This window comes from Triturus cristatus, chromosome 11, assembly GCF_964204655.1.
Source record: "Triturus cristatus chromosome 11, aTriCri1.1, whole genome shotgun sequence".
In the NCBI taxonomy this organism is placed as follows: Eukaryota; Metazoa; Chordata; class Amphibia; order Caudata; family Salamandridae; genus Triturus; species Triturus cristatus.
In genome coordinates this window covers 926,192,731-926,212,253 of record NC_140594.1, presented here as the reverse complement: position 1 = coordinate 926,212,253, position 19,523 = coordinate 926,192,731, and the positions used below count along the sequence as shown (strand labels likewise).

The window sequence follows — 19,523 nt, the reverse complement described above, 5'->3', positions numbered from 1 at the left end:
CGGATCACATCAGAAGAACTGCCTTGTATCCTCAGAGGACTGTCCTACTCCTTGAGGCATGTCTTGTACCTCAGAGACTGCCCTGCTGCTTCTGGAGGGATGACCGGCTGCTTGAGGCTTGCCTTGTACCACTAGAGGACTGCCATGTGGCTTGAGGCCTGCCTTGCTGCTTGAACCTAGGACTGCTAGAGTGACTCCATGGGCTAATTTGCTTGGCTCGTGCGTGAGCTATAGGTACTTACCAAACACCTAAGACCTTGAACCCTGTGCCTGGCCTCTGCTCCCAAGTGAGGCCCTTCTAGTCCTGGACCCTTGGTAGTGGCGATGAAGGTGCTGCTCCGGACTAACTGATTAACCCTAAAAGTTGGGACTTGTTTGTTTCACTAGAAAGTGGCTTGAGAGCTGACACAAGACTGGCATCTACCTGCACACCAATCACCCCCAGATGAATCACTGGGCGGCCTGACACCATGGTGGTGCATGCTATTCTAATCCGCAGCAGTAAATCCAGCACAGCTGGACTGCTACCACATGTATCCGCCCTCTTGGAGCCATTGTTGGCTACAGCCTGCAGCTTTGTCCTGCTGGAGATTTTCGACTTTAAAAAAGTGACAAGGTCTGAAGGCAGAAATCTTCAGCAAACTACTTCCCGGGGCTCTCTGGTGACAATCTCTTTTCCATGGACCCCGCCCGCTGCCCTGTCCCGCTAACGTTTTCCTTCTCAGTAACTTTTCTTTGAAATTTCTTCTTAAGTCCAAAGGTGAGCCGACACTGGGCCAAATTCACCACATGCAGCCTAACTGTGCTTCACCACGATTGGCCTGAACTCTTGACTTTGCGACAGTCTTCCACACTTTCATCATTTAAGCGCTATTTTTTCACTAAAAATCTAGAAATTCATTACTCCAGTTCTACTGATTGGACTTTTATTTGTTTTGGTGTAATTTTATTTATTACATTATACCTTACTTCCTAAATTGGTGTTCTATTTTTCTTGTGTTGTGTTTTCACTTTATTAATGTTGCTGCATAACTACTGACTGCTTTTCTGCCAAGCTATCCGATGGTTCAGCACAGGTTAATTTTGTCACTTTTGTGGTTTACCCTAAAAAGGATTGTGGTTGTTGCCTGAGTGGGGCTTCCAACCCCCTCAACCAATAACCCAATTTCTTATAGTAAGACATCATCTTTATCAGAAGTGGCTTTGAACGATTTGAGTATGTCAGCGATAAATAGGAGAGATAAGGCTTTGAAGGCTCACCATTGTGGGATTTTACAGGAAGGAGTGGGATGAGCAGGTTTGGAGCCGTTGATGTGCTGTTGGATACTCTGTATTTCTTCACTGAAGAAGAGGCTGATGACATTGCTCTTTTCTGTGGAGTCAGGACAGGGCCGTTTCTAGGTGTTTTGCTGTCCTAGGCAAGAATTGAAAAATGCTGCCCCCTCCCTTTTACAACCATCACTCTCTCCCCCTGTCATCCAGGCTAGAAGAATTAATGCATTAGATCACAAAATGTGCCTCGTTATGTCGCATAGTTTGCCTTTTTTTGACCCATAATTTAGCCAACTCTCTGCATAATTTGGTACCCCCTGCGGCTTAATTTCAAGTGGCCCTGAGTATAAATAACACCAACAATCAAAGAGCACATGGCAAAATGGCTGAGTAGGTTAACCGCTTGCTGCAGAGATCTGCAGTGTTAGCTGGTCACAAATTTAAATATTTGCACAGTCTATTCAGCCTTTTATTTTTCCAAGTTAAAAAGGAGTGCCTTTGTGTTGAGTAATATTGACCTATTATCTAAGCCCAAGGCACAATTTAATTAGCGATGTATGTTTTGTAAGTGGGCGTATAGAGCGCACATGTAGCCGCAGAATATCACAGTGCGGTACAATAGTTGCCTGGGTACATTTGAGTGGTAAATCATATAAAGTTGCCAAATAGACTCTAGAACCAGGTTGATTGGAAAATCTTGCTATCTGATTTTATTCACGCAGGTCAAGCATCACACGCTTCATATCTAGCCGCCGCTATGTCTCGCCACATAAATCGTGACAAACAACCCTAAAAGATAAAGTGCAAGAGGCAGAATACAATGTGAACTTGTTTTTATTGCAGGTTAGTAAATAAATAATGGCTATTCGTTTTTTTTTCACTATTTCCAGACCATAATAAGACCAGATCCTAAATTTTGGGGTGAAAACACAAAAAAGAATTTCAGATTGACGTGATGATAAAAATAAGCCTCTTGGCACCATAAATTATTTTATGTGTGGTGTGCTATTAGCCACCTGTTTGCACTGATTAAAAACAAATGAAATTCATGAATTATAAATCAATTACCTGACACGGTTATTTTATTTCCTAGGCACCAGAGCAGCCGACACAAACAGTCCATCTCCCGCGCGCCGAGAGAGAGGGTGGTGCGACGTGTGAGACTTAGTCACTTTCACTGGCTGCTGCATAAAGCACTGCTCGGGGACTGGCCAAAAATGATGCCCAGGGCCGTCATTGTTAGCGCTTTCCCGCGCTACAAGATTGACGGCCCTGGGGACCCACACACTGGTACCGCCGGCCCGCTCCACACACCACTATGCTAGGGTGCACTGTGTAGCATGTACAAGCAGGTGCCCTTGCACTCACATACAGGTGCTGCTGCCGGACCATGAGGACAATAGTTGCATAGTACAGTACAACTTTTTATGGTGCAGCCCATCTCTGAATGACTTTTTGTGAATCTAGGCCCTGATTCCTTACTGCTCATACAGATTGAGTCTCCCAATAAGTTGCAGTGATCTACAGCATGGATTCTGGGAAGAAATTCTGTTTGACACTTTAAGAAAGAGCTTATTGTGCTGTATGTTGTGCTCCTTTCCGCTGTGTTATCTCTGAAGACCCCCTCTATCTCCACTTCTCCACGTTTTTCTTTCTATTTTACTTTCACATTTGTCACTTGGAGCACTGCAAAGTGTTCCTTGCAAACTTAGTGATGTTATTTAAAACACAATATATTTGTAGCTTACTTTTTTAATATTCACTTACATGTGTACTCTTTTCCATGTGTCTACACGAGAATGGTGACATTATTTAAACTGCTTTTAAAGGGTATGAAATGGGTTCCCTATGGTTTCTTTACAATACTGAAATTATGAAAAGAACTTAACTTGCTACTTCTGTGAAATGAATGCAGACTGTTCCAGTGGGCATTTTATGCATTCACAATTTTTTTTTTAAATGCCCCTTTTGCCGCCCTAGGCAAATGGTAGAAACGGCCCTGAGTCAGGAGTAGGTGGGTCCAGCAGCAGGTTGTGTCCCCAAGTGCTGAAGGCTTTGGCTTGCATTTGGGTGTTGTATGTGGGGTGTGAATGTTCACACAGCTTTCCAAAAAATTGTTGAATTTGTTTAGACGGGTGTTGGCAGAGGACATGAAGATAACAGGGTAAGAGATTATGTTGCCTATGGAAATATATTTGAAGGATCTGAATGTTTGGTCTTCTTTTTTGTGTTGACCTTGATTTATTGGTATGATGCTGAGCAGAGAGATAGGGGTTTGCAAAGTGACAGTCCAGTCCAGGGATATGGGTGGTTTGCATTGGATGGTTGGTGATGTTGAGAGGACAAAGTTGAAGATATGGCATTCCATGTGCTGTTTGTGTGAAATGCTGTACCATGTAAAGTATCTCAATGAGGAGGAAGAGGGTGCATCTTGGATGTTTTTTAGCTTGCCTTGTCTAGGAGGTTGAAGTCAACCATGAGGGTTATGTGGGCATGTTGGATGGATGAGGCATTAAGAAGATCTGAGAATTGTTCAACAATGTCCTTGTTCTGTCCATGAGGCCTTCAGATGAGGTGGAAGGGAGCAGTATGAGTTGCAGAGAGTGGGAAATGGCATTTGAGCAGCTCCATGGAGTTGAGTGTTACTTGCTTGTCTAGGGTAAAGGACAAGGAAGAAATTTGGAGTGATGCCTCCTCCCTTGATCAATATTATGGCCTGTTGGAAAAAGGCCATCGAGAATGTGCAAGGATGTGAGCAAGAATCGAATTCCTGTCATCAAGAGGGTGTCAAACTTGGAGGTGATGAGGTCTGTGGGGTCTGGTGCAGGGGATACTTCAGTGTGAGTTAATTAGCATGAGTTCTGCATTTTTGGGGTGTGTGGTAAAGATTCAGATGTGTATGAGGTTGTGTCTATGTTTTGTGTGAATGCAATGTGAGCGTCTACATCATGAACATCTGGGTACGATTGTGAGATTGGCAGTATGGGTTGCTGGGTGATGCACATGATTTTATCTTACCTTCTATGTTTCAATAGAACAGGAGTTCTGGCACAAGACTTTTTGTGGCCGTAAAAGGCCTGAACAGGCAATAATTTGCTATGCCCACCCTTAATTGGGGCAAGTGGGTGAAGGGATGCCCTGAAGAGTTTAGTAAAGTAGGGAGAAGACAAGATCTGGCGTTGCTTCATATGCAAATGGTTGATGGGAAATAAAGTGCTATTGCTTGGTTTCTTCTTTTAAAGATGGTTTTGGTGAGAAACGAGTGATGTCACTTCCTGTGCAGATGGATGATGTGAATTCCAGTGATGTCTCTGCACATAGTTGGCTTACTTTTTTCCACATCTCACACTCATTATTTACTGTAGAAGAGTCAGTTTAAAAGTGCAGAATTTTTTTCCAAAGGAGTCGGTGAATTTCCACACACAATGCTACTCAAATAAAAACAGCTTTATTTGATGACAGCATTTTTTTTCACATGCGAAAACCTGCACTTAAGCATGTAAAAAACATTGTGAAACTGGCCCTTTGAGAGCTGTGTGAAATTCTAGCTTCCTCCTTCAACAAATCGTGGGAATTTGAGCAAGTTTCTTATTCTTCCTATGCCTTACTTTTTGTAATTGATATGTTTCGACTGTTTTAAGGCAATTCCGTTTGCAATATACCAGGAACAAGAAAAAGGTATTTGTTTCTTTAGCCTACAACCTTGCTTGTCATTCTGCACTTAGGATCCCTGGTGCCAGATTTGTTCAAGCCTATGTCATAGGGGCAAATTGAGGGCATAAAATGTTCAGGCACACATGACATTTTTTATCAAGTAGAATTTCAGAATCGTTAGGGTCATCTTTAACACGTATTCATATTTTCACATGGTATTCCACCAAAGATCGCCAACACTTAATAGACCCTTTGCCACACATATTTCATTGAGGCTGTTTAATATTATGCAGGCAGCATTTATTGCTGCTATTCTGTTTACTACTGTAACTTGTGTGTTGTACCTTGCCTCTTCTTTGTAGGGCTAGTTGCTTATTGCTGACATGTATCAGGTTATTGTGTAGGTATGCGCATCTTTATTGATTGTTATTTTTTGTTTTAAGCGCATTCTCTGAAAAACCATTAATACCCATCAGTTTTTTGCTGAACAAAATTTCTTTGAAAAGTAATGAATATCCATCTTTAGGAATAGAAACTGATGGATTTATGCAGAATGTACATAGAAATATGAATTCTTATCACAAACATAAAATATTCACACTGTAAAACTGATGGTTACATTGGTCCTTCACATTGCTGACCATCTATAACAGGTATAAGGGAAGTAAAACATTACAAAGTAAAATATTTACTACACATCTTTTTGTGAACATTGTACACCAACACGTCTTACTCAGAACCCCATCATGACTATCAGATGCGGAAACCTAGTAGCCGATTTTACTAGGCGAGAATCCACATTTAGTAAAACTGCTAGTAAAACTCATCCCTTCTCCCAACCAACATCACAGGGAGCATTCAATATGCACACAATGGCCTTCCCTGCCCAGAAAAAAACCCTACTGACCTTGCACCCTTCAACCCCTACTGCTCCTTGGTCACCGGTTTAGATTAACCAACTACTCAGAGCAGGTAGTAAATGTGACTATATTTGCCATGTGGATAAGGACTTTGTTTTCCTGAGTCTGCATGGTTATTTACCATTTTCCGGAACAAACTTGTGATGACTGGATTGCGTTCGGAAAATACCAGCCGTATTCAGTAATCCTGGCCCTGATATCTCTGTGACCTGAAACCAGCCATTGTGTAAATGGACCCTTGTAAGAATTTGGGGCTGTTGGCTGACAGGGTCTGAGCCCTGGTTCAGCAGCAACAATGATCCTTGTCAAGGTATGGCACAAGTCGACCCTAAATTAACCTGTGCTCAACCCTCTAGTAGCTTGGCACAGAGCAGTCAGGATTAACCTAGAGGTAATGCGTAAAGTATTTTGGAACACTTCAAACAGTAATAAAGCGAAACCCACCATACAAAAAGTATCTCACACCAAGTTAGAAGAGTAGAGTTATTTTTAATAAATGAAAAAAGACCAAAACAGCAAATCTCCAATCAGTGGAACTGGTGATCTGCAGTTTTAAAGATTTTAGTGACAATAGCGCCAAAATGCACAAATCGCCAAATGTGGATATCTGGTCACGGCGAAAAGGGACAAAGTCACAAGTTTAGGCAAATTGAGATAGAGCACAGGCTGTTTGCTGTGACCCAGTTAGGCCCGCTGGACAGTACCTTAGACCTTGGATTGTGGAGTGTTGCTTGGATCCGTGTCGAAGATGTGTCACACAGAAGAAGTAATGCAACGATTCCAAGGTGCTGCGAGGCTGCAATGCGAGGGCCTGGGTTGTCGTCGATGACTCTGTAAATGAGAGCTTGCAATGTAAAGTCCCCCATTGAGGAAGTGTTATGCAGTTGGGGCGATGTGTCGGTTCCGAGGAGATGGGATGCTGTGATGCGGAGTCCATCATCATCGTCGAGGCTGCCATCAATGAGGGATGTGAGGGCCGGTACCGAGGATGCATCATACAGCAGTGGTTCTGAAAAGGCTAGGGGCTGCGGAGGCAATGTGGGTCTTTGTGAGAGGGCCAATCCACAGAGCAGCGGTAATGCGTCAGTTCTGCTGGGGTTTGCGCAATGAAGCAGAGGATATGCATCAGTTCCGCTGGATTCACAGAGCTTGGCAAAGCACTTTGGGCTCAGTTCCAAGGGTCCAGGACTGGGGTGGCACCATGTGGCAGGGAGGACTCGCAGAATCCAGGTGCTGGGGTTGAGGTTGTTGGAGCCGTCTGTCCATGAGGCTCATATAAAGAGGCCAGCCAACTAGCTCTTGGAGCCACACTAGTGGTCCTGGGTTCAACAGATGCAGGTCTAGTCCTTCTCACACAGTCAAGAGGACAACAGGCAGCTTGCCAGCACAGCATGGCAGCAGTTCAACAGAGTGACAGTCCTGTCAGCAGCACATCAGCCCTTCTTCCTGGCAGAGTATCCACAGCTCCGGAATATTACTGAGGAGTTGGTGTCTGAGCTCCAGTATCTATACCCAGTTGCGCTATTTAATTTGAGAGAAGCTCCTAAAGGCTTGCCGTTGAAGTACACAGGCACCCTCTCTTCCTTGCCCTTGGCTCCAGACTAGTTTTAGTGGTATGCAGTAGTTTGTGTGGAGGCAAGCCACAGCCTATTCAAGTGTAAGTGGAGCTGAGTCTAGCTCCTCCCTCCTACCCTGCCAATGATGACCCATCCAGGCATATCCTTGCTCCCAAGTTTGTTTGGCTGTCTAGGAGGAATACACAAAGCCCAACTGTCAACTATACCGAGTCGTGACCCAGAAAAAGGCTCTAGGAAGAAAAGACTAAGGCAGGGAAATGCCAACTAAAAGCGGCATTTTCAAAATTGCAATTTAAAAACCAACTGCCCCATAGGTTAGGGTTTTTCATTACAAATCCAAAAACACCAAACATCGAGTCACCTGTTCCCGTTTGGAAGTTAGAGCTTATTAAATGTAATAAGGGAACTCCAATGTTAACCTATGGGAGAAGTAGTCCTTGCAAAAGTGAAAAATTAATGAATGGGTTTTTGACTATCAGGACATGTAAAACTAAAAGGCACATGTCCAACTTTTTTGATACGCTGCACCCTGCCCTCTGGGCTTTCCACGGCCTACTCTAGGGGTGACTTACATGTATTAAAAAGGAAGGATTATGTCTGGCATAAAGGTGCATTTTAGCAAGGTTGAAATGGCAATTTAAAACTGCAGACATAGGCTACAATGGCAGGCCTGAGACATCTTTTAAGTGCTACTTAAGTGGGTGGCACAATCAGTGCTGCAGGCCCATTAGTAGCATGTAATTTACAGGCCCTGGGTACAGGTAATGCCTCTTTACTATGGACATGCAGGTAAATTAAATATGCCAATTGAATATAAACCAATTCTACCATGTTTTACGAAGAGAGCACAAGCAATTAACACTGGTCAGCAATGGTAACATGCGCAGAGTCCTAAAGCCAGAAAAAACAGCAAACAATATGTATGAAGGTGAATGATAAGGGGGAAAACCACGCCAAGGATGGTAGGTCTAATAGCCCTTAACCACTTTATTTTTCTATGAAACTGGCTCCTAGTCTTATACTGGTACATCTTATGCGTGTGGTAATTTAAGTCAACTTATTGTAACAATATAAGCAATCAATGAATATTACTGTTGAGTTTAAGGGCACTCTATTTACCAGGTAGTATGACCAGGAATCTTATTCTCATTACAGCAGACAAACCTACTTAGTGAATAATAGGTATCAATACAAGCATACTGCACTGGTGCTATGTATTTGTGTATAGCTCCAGGCACTGTTGGATCTCTAAGGGGCAATTTGGAGCAACATTTGCACCAACAATGAGTGAAAAAGTGACTGACCAATGCCAACACAACATCCTGTACCAGATGGTAGGTGTAAATGCCTGTTCAATACTAGAGAGGAATTGAGTGACACATTATAAAATTGATGACCACTGGATCAATTTATATGATTTGGTTTCAGATTTGGTGATACCTCTGGAATTCACACATGGGAGTAAACAGGCATTCTCCAAAGGATCAGGAGTGAGACTGGATCGAACAACTAAGGCTTATCAAATCTTTCCTTAATTTAAAGTGGCTTTTTGTTCAATGATTAGTTCCTTGCAATGAGAATTAGCCTAATTTGTGATTAAAATAAGTGAATTCCACTTATCTGCATTTTGGGTGGGCCTAGAACAAATTATCGCACCTGGCTATTCCAGTCAGGACCAAAACTATATAATCACTTGTTTTACATATAGCGCGTCATAATGCACTTCTCCTTTTTCTGCGACAAGTAAATGCCTGGTGTTACTATTAACAATTTTAAAGTCATTGAGCTTACTGACCTTCGAAAAGATAAAAGTCTGAATCACACAATTCAAATTAGTGAGCTACCGAAAATCAAATGTTCCAGGGACAATACTTCAGCTCACCAAGCCATCTTGTCAGCGGTTTGCACTTGTGTTTTTGGTGATAAATTACAACAGGGCATGCACCCTCAGCACTAGTGCCCGCATGGCTAAGTAGCAAGCGATTTGGTAGCAGAAAGGTAACAAAAGTTTCCCTTTAATCTCCATATGAAGATGGAGAGCTCTTCAAAGAAGACTTTGAATTTTATTACATCAAACAATGGTCAGAGCACCATTATCCAAAAAGTGAAAGTTTGTTTGACACTAAGGGTCTGATTTGGTACTTGAGTATTTGGAAGGTGGAACCTGCTACATCTCCACCACCTACATACACCTCCGATGGACCACAGTGCTTAATTTGAGCAGGTGCTTTCCAGTGCTCAGCACCGGCACCTAATCCTCAGCACCGGTGCTTATAGCACCAGTTAAGGACACACTCTTTTGGAAGGCAGGTGATTTTCCACAGAATCACAGGATGCTGAGCCACACCGAGACTCGAATCCTGTTCCCCAGCTCCGAAATCAGCAGCTGTAGCCATTAGGCCAAATCCTCTCCAGAATAATCAGTGCCAGGGCTCTCGTCAGGAGGCAGTTTGCCCCAGCACATTTCTCCTGCTAGCGCTGCCTCCTGAGGAGAGCCCCGGCAATTTTTATTTGACAAATTAACCACTGATGGACCAGTGGAACAAGGGCCTTTGGAGGTTTGGCCATTTGGTCGCCTGCCCTAATTAGATTGGGTGAACACATGGCCAGTTTTCAGTGTCCGTCACAGTAGGGCAGTGAAAACTGCAACATGAACCCTACGCCATGGAAGACATTTCCATGGTAGGGGGGGTCATTGTTGGGTTTTTTTTCAATTCAAATTTGGGATTTTCTATATGAAAATAAAAAAAACTTTGACGTACCGCTGTCATTCTGATGGAGCCGTCCATCAAACGTTTAAAGCATTTATAGCAAACTTTGTGATGGTGGTTCCAGTATATAAATGCAAGTGATGTGTGCTGGGCTGGCAGACATATCAGAATTTGTCAGGGGGGTACTCGCTCAGACCAACGGGGAACTTTACTCTGTCGCTCTGATGGAATAAATTCCTATCTGTCAAACTCTAAATCAAGGCCTAAGTCAGCAGCTCGCAGAGAAGTAAGGAACCCTGCAAAAACAACCGAAAATAAAGGCTACAAAAACATGTGCAGGCTGTAGCTGAACAAGTCTGCAGAGACGCGGGCTAATTTTACGACTGGGCAGGGCTGGGTTGGTAAATAATGAAGCAGATTAAAATAAGTGATAGTAATAAATGGAAGAAAGGATCCTAGTTACGGTTTTTATGACATTTTACCGGTCTATCAGGTCATCCCTCTTTGAAGGCCAACAGATTGAAAACATGAACCAAAAGCTTCTTTATCTTATTCCTCTCTTTAACTCTGCAGTGAGATGGGCTGAAAGACCCATTAAGTATCTTAAATAAAACACATGTGGCTATTAAACCCTTTCAACAGAATTTAAATGCACTTCCATCAATCCTTTAACCTACAAAAGAAAGGTGACCCTGGGCCTGCACACACTGGTCTTGGGTCAAGCACAGAGCCTGGTCTGTTATCAGCTGGGCTCTAGAAAGCTTTGCTAGGTCACTCATCTTTTAAATAAATACCTGCAGCTTTAGTTTTCTTCTGCTTTGGGCATGAGCTGACTCAGCTGCCACTGCATGGATAAGGGATGGTAAGCTCAGCTGCCTCACTGAGCGTCGAGTGTCGCAGTTATCTTCTATTCAGCATCTGTTGGGAGAGAGCGACACACCGCTCTAAGTGCCGGAAGCTGAGTACTGGAACCGGCACAGCGTGCCATCAAAATTGTGACTATTAACTGTGTCACGGCTCATGTCATCAGCTTGCTGACCGCAGCCTCTAAACCAGGGGCATAACACAGGCCCCCGCAGCCCCCGCAGAGCAGAGCCCCCCAAGCTCCAGGGGGTCCCCTCAGCACAGCACTTCAGCAGGAGGGCTCCTGATAGAGTTCAGAGGGGGGCCCTCCACGTACCTTGCAGGGGGGCCCCCTCAAGTTTCGTTACGCCTACGCTCTAAACCTATCCGTTCACAACTCATCACAGGGTGAGGTGGGGTCAATGAGGCTTTCTGACCCCACACCAGGACTGGCACCAGGGCGGGGCGACTGGTGCCACCATACCGGGCACTGAATTCCAGTTGTGGAGCCCTATATTATGGTTTTTAAAAGCACCTGCTGCTGTGTTCTTTGCCTCCAGCAATTTTCAGGCAACAATAACAACGTCAAGATAACTGTGGTGATCAATGTTCTTCCTGAAAAGAGAGAGAGATCAGAGTTTTGTCTAGTGGAAGAGTTTTGACTCATGATAAGGTAGCGCGGAGGGTTAATATGCCTGCTGCAAAGAATGTGTACTATGTAAATCACAAAGTGCATATAGTGTAAGAGGTCAGTAGGTTACTGCTTTTGTCAGAGAGATTCTATTGTTACTTAGTTTATAAGTTAAAATCCTAATGTAGAACAGTGAGCAATTAACTATCATCAAAGAGCTGCATGAAAACTTCAAGGTATAGTTTAGTGCATTATGATTTTTACCCCAGTCTGTCATTATCCTTGTGTTGCAAAATGGATTAATTTGGGTAGAAATCAATTCTTATTATTAAAGTGAACCCCCAGCCATGGTGTTCCATTTTAAAGTGTAAGTTTGTGCTTCTCCAGATTAAGCACTCTCAAACTATAGGGGAAACCAATATGGATGACATGTGACTCCTACACCATGTAATCCTCTATCGTATGTAACGTTTCTTATATACTGATATATACACGTATGATTGATTATCTCTGTATAATATGTGTGTGATGTAAGTTAAGTTAATTAAGTTTGTAGATTTATATAGCGTGGCTTATCACCCATGAGAGTATCCAGGTGCTGTCCATGGGCACGGGGAGATTAAGTGATTTGCCCCGAATCACAGGGTGTTGCACCAACACCGAGACTTGAACCCCGATCCCCAGCTCCCGATTTGGGAGCTCTGGCTGGTGTGCCACATCTTCTCCTGTAAAGTGCTCTCACACCCTACCCTGGTTTGAGTGGCACTATAAAACAAATTAAATGCATCTGAGAGAGAGAGATTGATTATGGAGACTTTAGAGCACTGTTAAAGGGTGGCAGTGAGGGAATCCGTGGCAGAAGTGGTCATTGGGAGGGGCACCATGTCGCCACATCCTCTCCTGTAAAGTGCTCTGACAACCTACACTTCTATGAGTGGTGCAATAAGGCAATTTAAATGCATCTGAGAGAGAGAGTGGTTATGGAGAATTTAGGGGCACTGTTAAAGGGTGGTAGTGAGGGAATCCAGTGCAGAGGTGGTCATTGGGAGGGGCACCATATGGCATGTCGTACCCGGTGCCACCAGCTTTAAAGCCGGCCCTACCCCACACACCTGTGACAAGTTGTGACGTGGCTCCAGTCTCTGAATGATTTGAAGCCCTTGACGCTGCAGGGTTTCAACCTGAAGCGCCCAGATCTTACTCTGCTCCCACCTCACCAGAAGGTAGGACTTTGCTGAACCAATGGCCTCACAGGCCTCTGGGCTCTGAGTTCTTCAGCCTGGCAAATAATGGTCCATACAAGCCTCTTTGAGATTCCCACGCTTGCTTATCAGCAAAAGACCTACGTAAGGAAGAGGGTTTTTCAGTGTTCCATCAGCATGGCCTTAGTTTTCTATAGGGATTTTTTTTAATTATTCAGAAAACATCTGTAGATATTGGGAAATAATCATAGTTCATGTGTATACAATAGAAGGTTCAGCCATCCTTGAGGAAATGTCATGCCCCAACACCAGGTGGTCTTTTCATGTTAACTGTATATTAAAACATAGATTTTTGTTTAAAAAACAGAGTTTATATATCTTCATTTTAGGCATGAATTACTAAAGTAAGCACAGGTGCCATGAGGGAGGCGCGGAGGAGGGCAGAGATGCATGTATTATAATTTAAACTGTCCCAAAATACAGTCAAATTTGACAGATTCTTTAGACAAATCAAAGTCACATAAAGAAAACGGTGTTGAATTATTTTAAATAGTATGTGTTTCAATCGCTACTAGAATAGCATGTTCAGCTTCTAGGGGAGTAGCGATAGTGATCAGCTCTGTGTTCGATAATCTACCCAGGCCTGAGGACTCTGTGATGTGGGAGCACCGGTATTGTTAAACCTCTCAGCTTTGACTAAGACACATTGGGGCATATTATCAAGGACAGCGTTAAAATTATCGCCGCTTTAGCGGCAGACAACTGCCGCTAAAGCGGCGATAATGGACCTGATAATATGCCGCAGAGAATTCCAAAAGAAGCTGCTAAACCAGCGATAATTTTTAACGCCGTTCTTGATAATATGCCCCTTTGTTGATAAGAATGAAGCATCTTCATAGTCAAGAATTTGCTCTACTGTGGGCAGCTTAAAAGCCAACCCTTCAAAGTGTGACACTTTTCTCACTAAAAATAGCCACAAATATTGGGATCCTCTTCCTCGGGTTCCATATGTGGTCCTGTGTCCTACGCCTGAGGATGAAGGGTAAACTCATGGAGTGGAATTGGTTTTCAAATTGTCTCTGAATGAACAAATATAATGGGTTCAGAAGGTCCTGTTTCTGCCATCTTCATTTGCTTGGTGGAACTCTATGTTTTCTGTTGTTTTCACATACAGTTTAGACACATGTGGACTTTTGTATTTCTATCTTGCCTTGCCAACTAAGACAGTAAATAAACTTGAGAGTGTAAAATTACATGGCTCATATTATTTGTGGTCTGAAAAAAATCTCAGCACCATACAGGATCACATTCGCTCCCAAAACATACAAGACTTTTATTGAGATTGGCATGTTTGATGGCATGTTTTTCAGCACAGTACTTGCTCGCTCCTAAAGAACATTGTCTTCATCCTTATCCCACATGAATTCTGCTTTCTTCATTTACTTTTCTGTAGCCCCTGCCAACATTTTTGGAAAAGAAATGGGAGCTTCACATTATGGAACCCACTGCCTTTATTTTTGGGAGCTGAAACTTTTTTATGTTTCAGCAAAGGTCTGAAAACCTTTCATTTTGACAAGGAGATGAAACGTTTAGTTCCTGAGTCTCACAGACTGCTTAAGAGTTCCCTCCCAAAATGATACATTGGCTAAATATCTTCTTTGGACAGTCAGACAGACAGGAAGACAGGTGGAAGGAAGGACAGACAGAGAGATAGAGAGATAGAGAGATAGAGAGATAGAGAGATAGATAGATAGGTAGATAGGTAGATAGGTAGATAGATAGGTAGCTAGGTAGATAGATAGGTAGATAGGTAGATAGGTAGATAGGTAGATAGATAGGTGGGTGGGTGGGTTGGTGGTAATGGATGGATGGATGAATGGATGGATGGATTTTTTTGGGGGTGCAGAAGGAGCAATGGCATCTGAGCAAGGAAGACAGGACATCCGTTCTCATTTTGGGGTGCTTTTTTTTTACACGAGTGTCAGTGTGTGGCACCAGGAAGTTCGCAGATTGTGTGATGCCGTCAGGCATCATTTATCATTGTCTATTTGGATAAAATATATGAGCGAGTATGGTGGAGGGATACTCATGCACTTGCCATGTTTCACTGTGGATGATGACCCACCCACCACTCTTTATGAGATGGTCTGCTCCCTTCTCCTTCACCTTTCACTGTTCTGCACACAGCATTGGTCTGACCTCAGGAAAGGCAGGGCGGTTTTATGTCCTTGTGCACCTTGATGTACTCTAAATCTGTTTCTTTGCGTATGGTGCCATGAACTCATTGACGTATTTCCCGTACTTCCTGTGTCCGTTTGTCTCTTTGTTAAGGCAGGGCACTCAGTTACTGCTCCATTCCGAGTTTTTCTCCTCACAATGAGGCAAGATTACATATTGAGTTTCTTCACCCGATTTTCACCTGTTTGCCACTTTACTAGTACTTATTTTTCCCTTTGTCTTTGCCCCCAGGTCTTTCCTGGGTCAATGCGGAAGGGAAACATTTCAGACATGCAGTACTTATCGCAAAATATCGATAAAAGCGCAAAAAGGTAGTTCAATTTGCGGTCTATTTGTAAGGCTACATTAATTGGGCTGTAGTTTCAGAAGATGGTGGATGGTTCTTATTTTACATTGTTACAGCTTCAGACACAACATGACAGAACCACTACTTGGAACTTAAAATTATGTATAAATAACTAGATATGCAATGGAGTGCATTAACAGATTACACACAAAAGGGCTTGTTTACAAGCCCATTGCGCCGCCATTGAGTCACGTTTTCCCATTATGAAAGTGACGCATTGGCGTCGCAAGGGGCTTGTAAATAAGCCCCAAAGGACGCACAAATAAACACCACAGGTTGGTTCAAGGTCATGACATTGCCATAGAGATGCCACAGAGATACCACAGAAAGATAATTCATGGCTGCTCATTCACACATCCACAGAGAGTGGTGCAGACAGGCATTTGACTTATTTTGCACACATTTTCAATATACATCTGCTTCTTCTATCATATGTTTTTTTAATCTGATTTATAGCACAGTAGAGAAAGTAAAATCTATGTTAATTTATATTTCAGAGTTATGCAGTTAAGCTGAAACGTTTTAAGAAAAAGTCCTACTAATAACAATTTGCTTTTATCGCAATATGAGGTTGAAGCAAAGTTGTCTGCCGATGAGACCTGCTGGAACAGTACCTTCACTTCCTGTGTTGAGACATGCTTACGGCGCGGCGTGGGTCCCTCAGTCTGCTGAATACTGGAAACGACGCAGCGCTAGGTGTGCTGAAGACTGGGAAGTTACCAAGAAAGATTCTCGAATTACCTCACTCTTGGTTTGCGGGTGGGAGTTTAAAGAAAACGATTCTGAAAGGGGAACAAGAGGCGCCTGTCTGTGACGCAGCATGCAAAGAAGAAAGGAAATGGAACGCAAACACCCTTCCCTTTTGAGAGCGATCGTAAAGCCAGACCGCATGTGGGCTTTTTTTCACCAAAATCAAGCAGCACCCGTCATTTTGGTCACACTAGGGCAAACACGTATTAAATACTTGAACGTTTTTAACTCCTCCCTCCGACAAATCTGGTTTTTATGACGAAAATTATGCTTTAGAAATTCAGATCTTGGAAGGTGTGTGTAATTAAAAACTGATGGACTGCACATACATTAAATGCATAGCGCTGTTTCATCTCTCAAGGCAACTTTGTGCATTGGAGGCCTTATTATGCACCATGGACATGCCTAGTTCGGGAAACAGCCTTTACCACGAAGCATTTTCTACGCGTTACGTTTACAACGGTACACTTACCTCGTAAACGTCTTCACAACGCATATTGCTTCTACGACCGTCTTAACCACGCAAGCAACGTCATCACGGAACAACGTCTACCTCATCCGAAAAAATGCGTCAGTCCTTTTTTAGTGTCGACGAAGACATAAGAAAAAGGCAAAAAAAGAAGAAAGGGGCTTGGGGGGGTCTCCCCCCCCCAAAAAAGAAAAAGCAGGGTAAAGGAAAAATCGAGGAAAAGGCAATGCGTAGAAAAAACATTCCGTTGTAACGCATGCGTGGTAAAGGTATGCGTTGCAACGGAATGCGTAGTAACGACATATATTCGCCTAGTTCACGCTTTTAATCGATGCCCCCCCCACCTCCCGTGGTGGCTATAGGCACAGACTGCACCTACCTTCTTTGGACCCTCAAGGCCTCCTCTCTGCAATGTCGCTGTCTTTGGATGTAGGCTCCCAGCCTACCTTTGGAGGGGGGCAGAGATCCCTGTAACAAAGAATTCTACCCACCTCCCAAAAGGCCCTCAAAGAGTACCAAGAGGGCGGCCTGACTATATCCTCCACATCCTGGGCTGTCCACAGTTAGTGCACACTTTGAAGGCTTCAGTGCACTTGTACCAGCTTCTGTAATATGAGAAAAACTGACACTCAAGTTAAGTGGACATGTCTCTGTGCAAACCCAGAAACAACAATCTTGTATTACCTAGATGTTAACCTCGTGCCTGCACAATGTATTGTGCAAAAAGTATTGCATAACGGGATGTGGCCCTTTGTCTAATACCAAGGGAGCACAGTGCTCTAAAAACAGTCACACACAACTGTGAGCTCCCAGGCCCATGGATTGTCGTCAGATTGCAATCTTTTTTTAGGATTTGAGAGGGAGCCCTAGGAGTTGGTTGGTTTATCTTTGGTACAGGGCTTGGAAACTTGGCATGGTGAATGTTTCATGTTATACATTGAATTTTCAAGAACTACGATAGATGAAAGTGTTGAAGGGTATTTTCAGTTACGATTCTTTCATCTTAATATCTATATTAATTGCACCTATCGACAAGAAGTTCCCTTCTCACATTCATCTGTGGTGCAATCCTTAGGGAGACCACCCACCATGCACTCCTTTTTTCATTATGTTAAAGTATATTTGTCCTCTGCATTTCTAATTTACACAGCATGCTCAGCAGCATCTCTTACTCTGCAATACCAGTAGTTTGCTTCTCAATACCTCTCAGGGTTCCTTTATCTCAGATTATTCTACATGCATGTTGGCAATATTTCTAGTTTTGATTTAGCTCTGTTATGGTTCTGTCTGTGACTGGGTACAAAGATGCATAGGATTCTAATATATTCCATAGCTTCTCATCTTGTTTGCTTAAGTTTAGATTCTCTAGTCAAAGTTGATATGTCAAAGGATGATGCACATGTGTGTTTTGAGGTTTTTGCTTGTTCCTTTTGGGAGGAAATTGAATAGGATGCTTGTTACCCCTCACATCTTTACTTCACTTCGCTTTGTTTGTTTTGCCTGGTCTTTATTTTTTTTAGATGGACCTGGCACTGATAGAATCTTTAATTTCTACTCTGAGTTCTCATTTGTCTCATATTCACAGATAGAAACCACAAATAGAAAATAAGAGGTCACTTTGAATTTATTTGTTTTCATCTACTGACTCCTGCACTTCTTTGGGCCTGGTCTCAACAACTTTAGGATGCCTAATATTTCCTTTCTACAGCCACTTGACTTCATTGTCTGCCTTTCTATTTAGTGGGTTTTCAGGGGTGCCTGTTGTTTTATTCTCTTAGGGTGCCCTTTGTTTCTCTTAGTTGGAATTGATGAAGCAATCATTTCTTTACCTTTTTCATACTTTCCTATAACCCAACTCTATTATGTGGCCAGAAGTAGGACGTTTAAATCTTAGAAAACTATTGAGCTATTTGAATACCCTAGAGATGGATATTATATATGTAGTAGAAACCCACTTATTCACCCACCAATCTCAGGCAATCTTAAAACCAGTTTAATCTATCTACTCATAGAAGTCACATTAGAGACATCAACATACTATTAAGTAGACGTGTTCATGAATGTTAAGATTATTCATTCTTAACCAGATTCAATTGGGCGCTGATTAATCTTAGAACTGCTGATTCAGAGTGTTATAATCAATCTCGTAGTGGTATATCGGCTCAACTTAAATGATCCTGCAAACTTGCATGTCATGGTCAATTAACTGATCCCGCTTTCAGGACTGTCTGTTTCCATAGATAATGGTAACCTCTCTTTGAACCTTAGTCAGGGAAAACTTTCTTAGTTTCAGTTGATCACCTTCCTAAATTAAGAAAGACTGGAGAGAGGAGTTGGCCTAACGGCTAGGGCGCTCGACCTCGGACCTGGGGAACTGGGTTCCAGTCTCAGTAATGACGCTGAACATCCTGTGATTCTGGGTAAATCACTTAATCTCCCCATGCCTAACAAAAATGAGTGTGTCCTAATGTAAAGTAACTGGTACTTTGTAAAGCGCTCTGATACCTGATTGGAGTCGGGTCAAGTTCGCGCTATATAAAACACAGAAAAAATAAATGATATAAGGGCTGATGAGTGGTCTTCAGTTAATAGATATCTGGAGAGAAATGCGTGAGGGGGAAGATAATTCACTTTTTGCGCTCATAAGTAACAATAACATTTATAAATAGATTTTTTTTATTTCAAAAGAGTTAGACAGCACCATCTTTGTGCAAATGGCCCATCTTCATCTGTCAGACCACTAATTAATATAAGGATTTGAGAAGCAAGAGCTAACAGTGGAACCTTCACTTGACCAGCACCTAACCTTCTATGACTCTATCTGTAATGACCCTATATATGAGGGAGAAACGTGTGCACACTCAGTGGTACCCACTGTTGAAATGCCTATTCCCTTAGGAATCCAAGTGT

The 19,523-nt window shown here is 42.8% G+C and overlaps 1 protein-coding gene across 6 annotated transcripts in view; it reads right to left on the bottom strand.

The window, feature by feature from the left end:
- GPR171 (G protein-coupled receptor 171) overlaps positions 1–16,245 on the bottom strand; it is a 64,732-nt gene extending 48,487 nt beyond the window's left edge. For 2 of the 6 annotated variants that reach the window (XR_014970707.1, XM_085634897.1), the window contains exon 1: positions 16,009–16,231. The gene's annotated coding sequence lies outside the window, so the exon portion shown is untranslated. Of the gene's footprint in view, positions 1–16,008 lie in introns of all 6 variants that reach the window. The other 4 variants (XR_014970709.1, XM_085634898.1, XR_014970708.1 and 1 more) reach the window with 3 other exon arrangements.
- Positions 16,246–19,523: the final 3,278 nt, after the last annotated feature.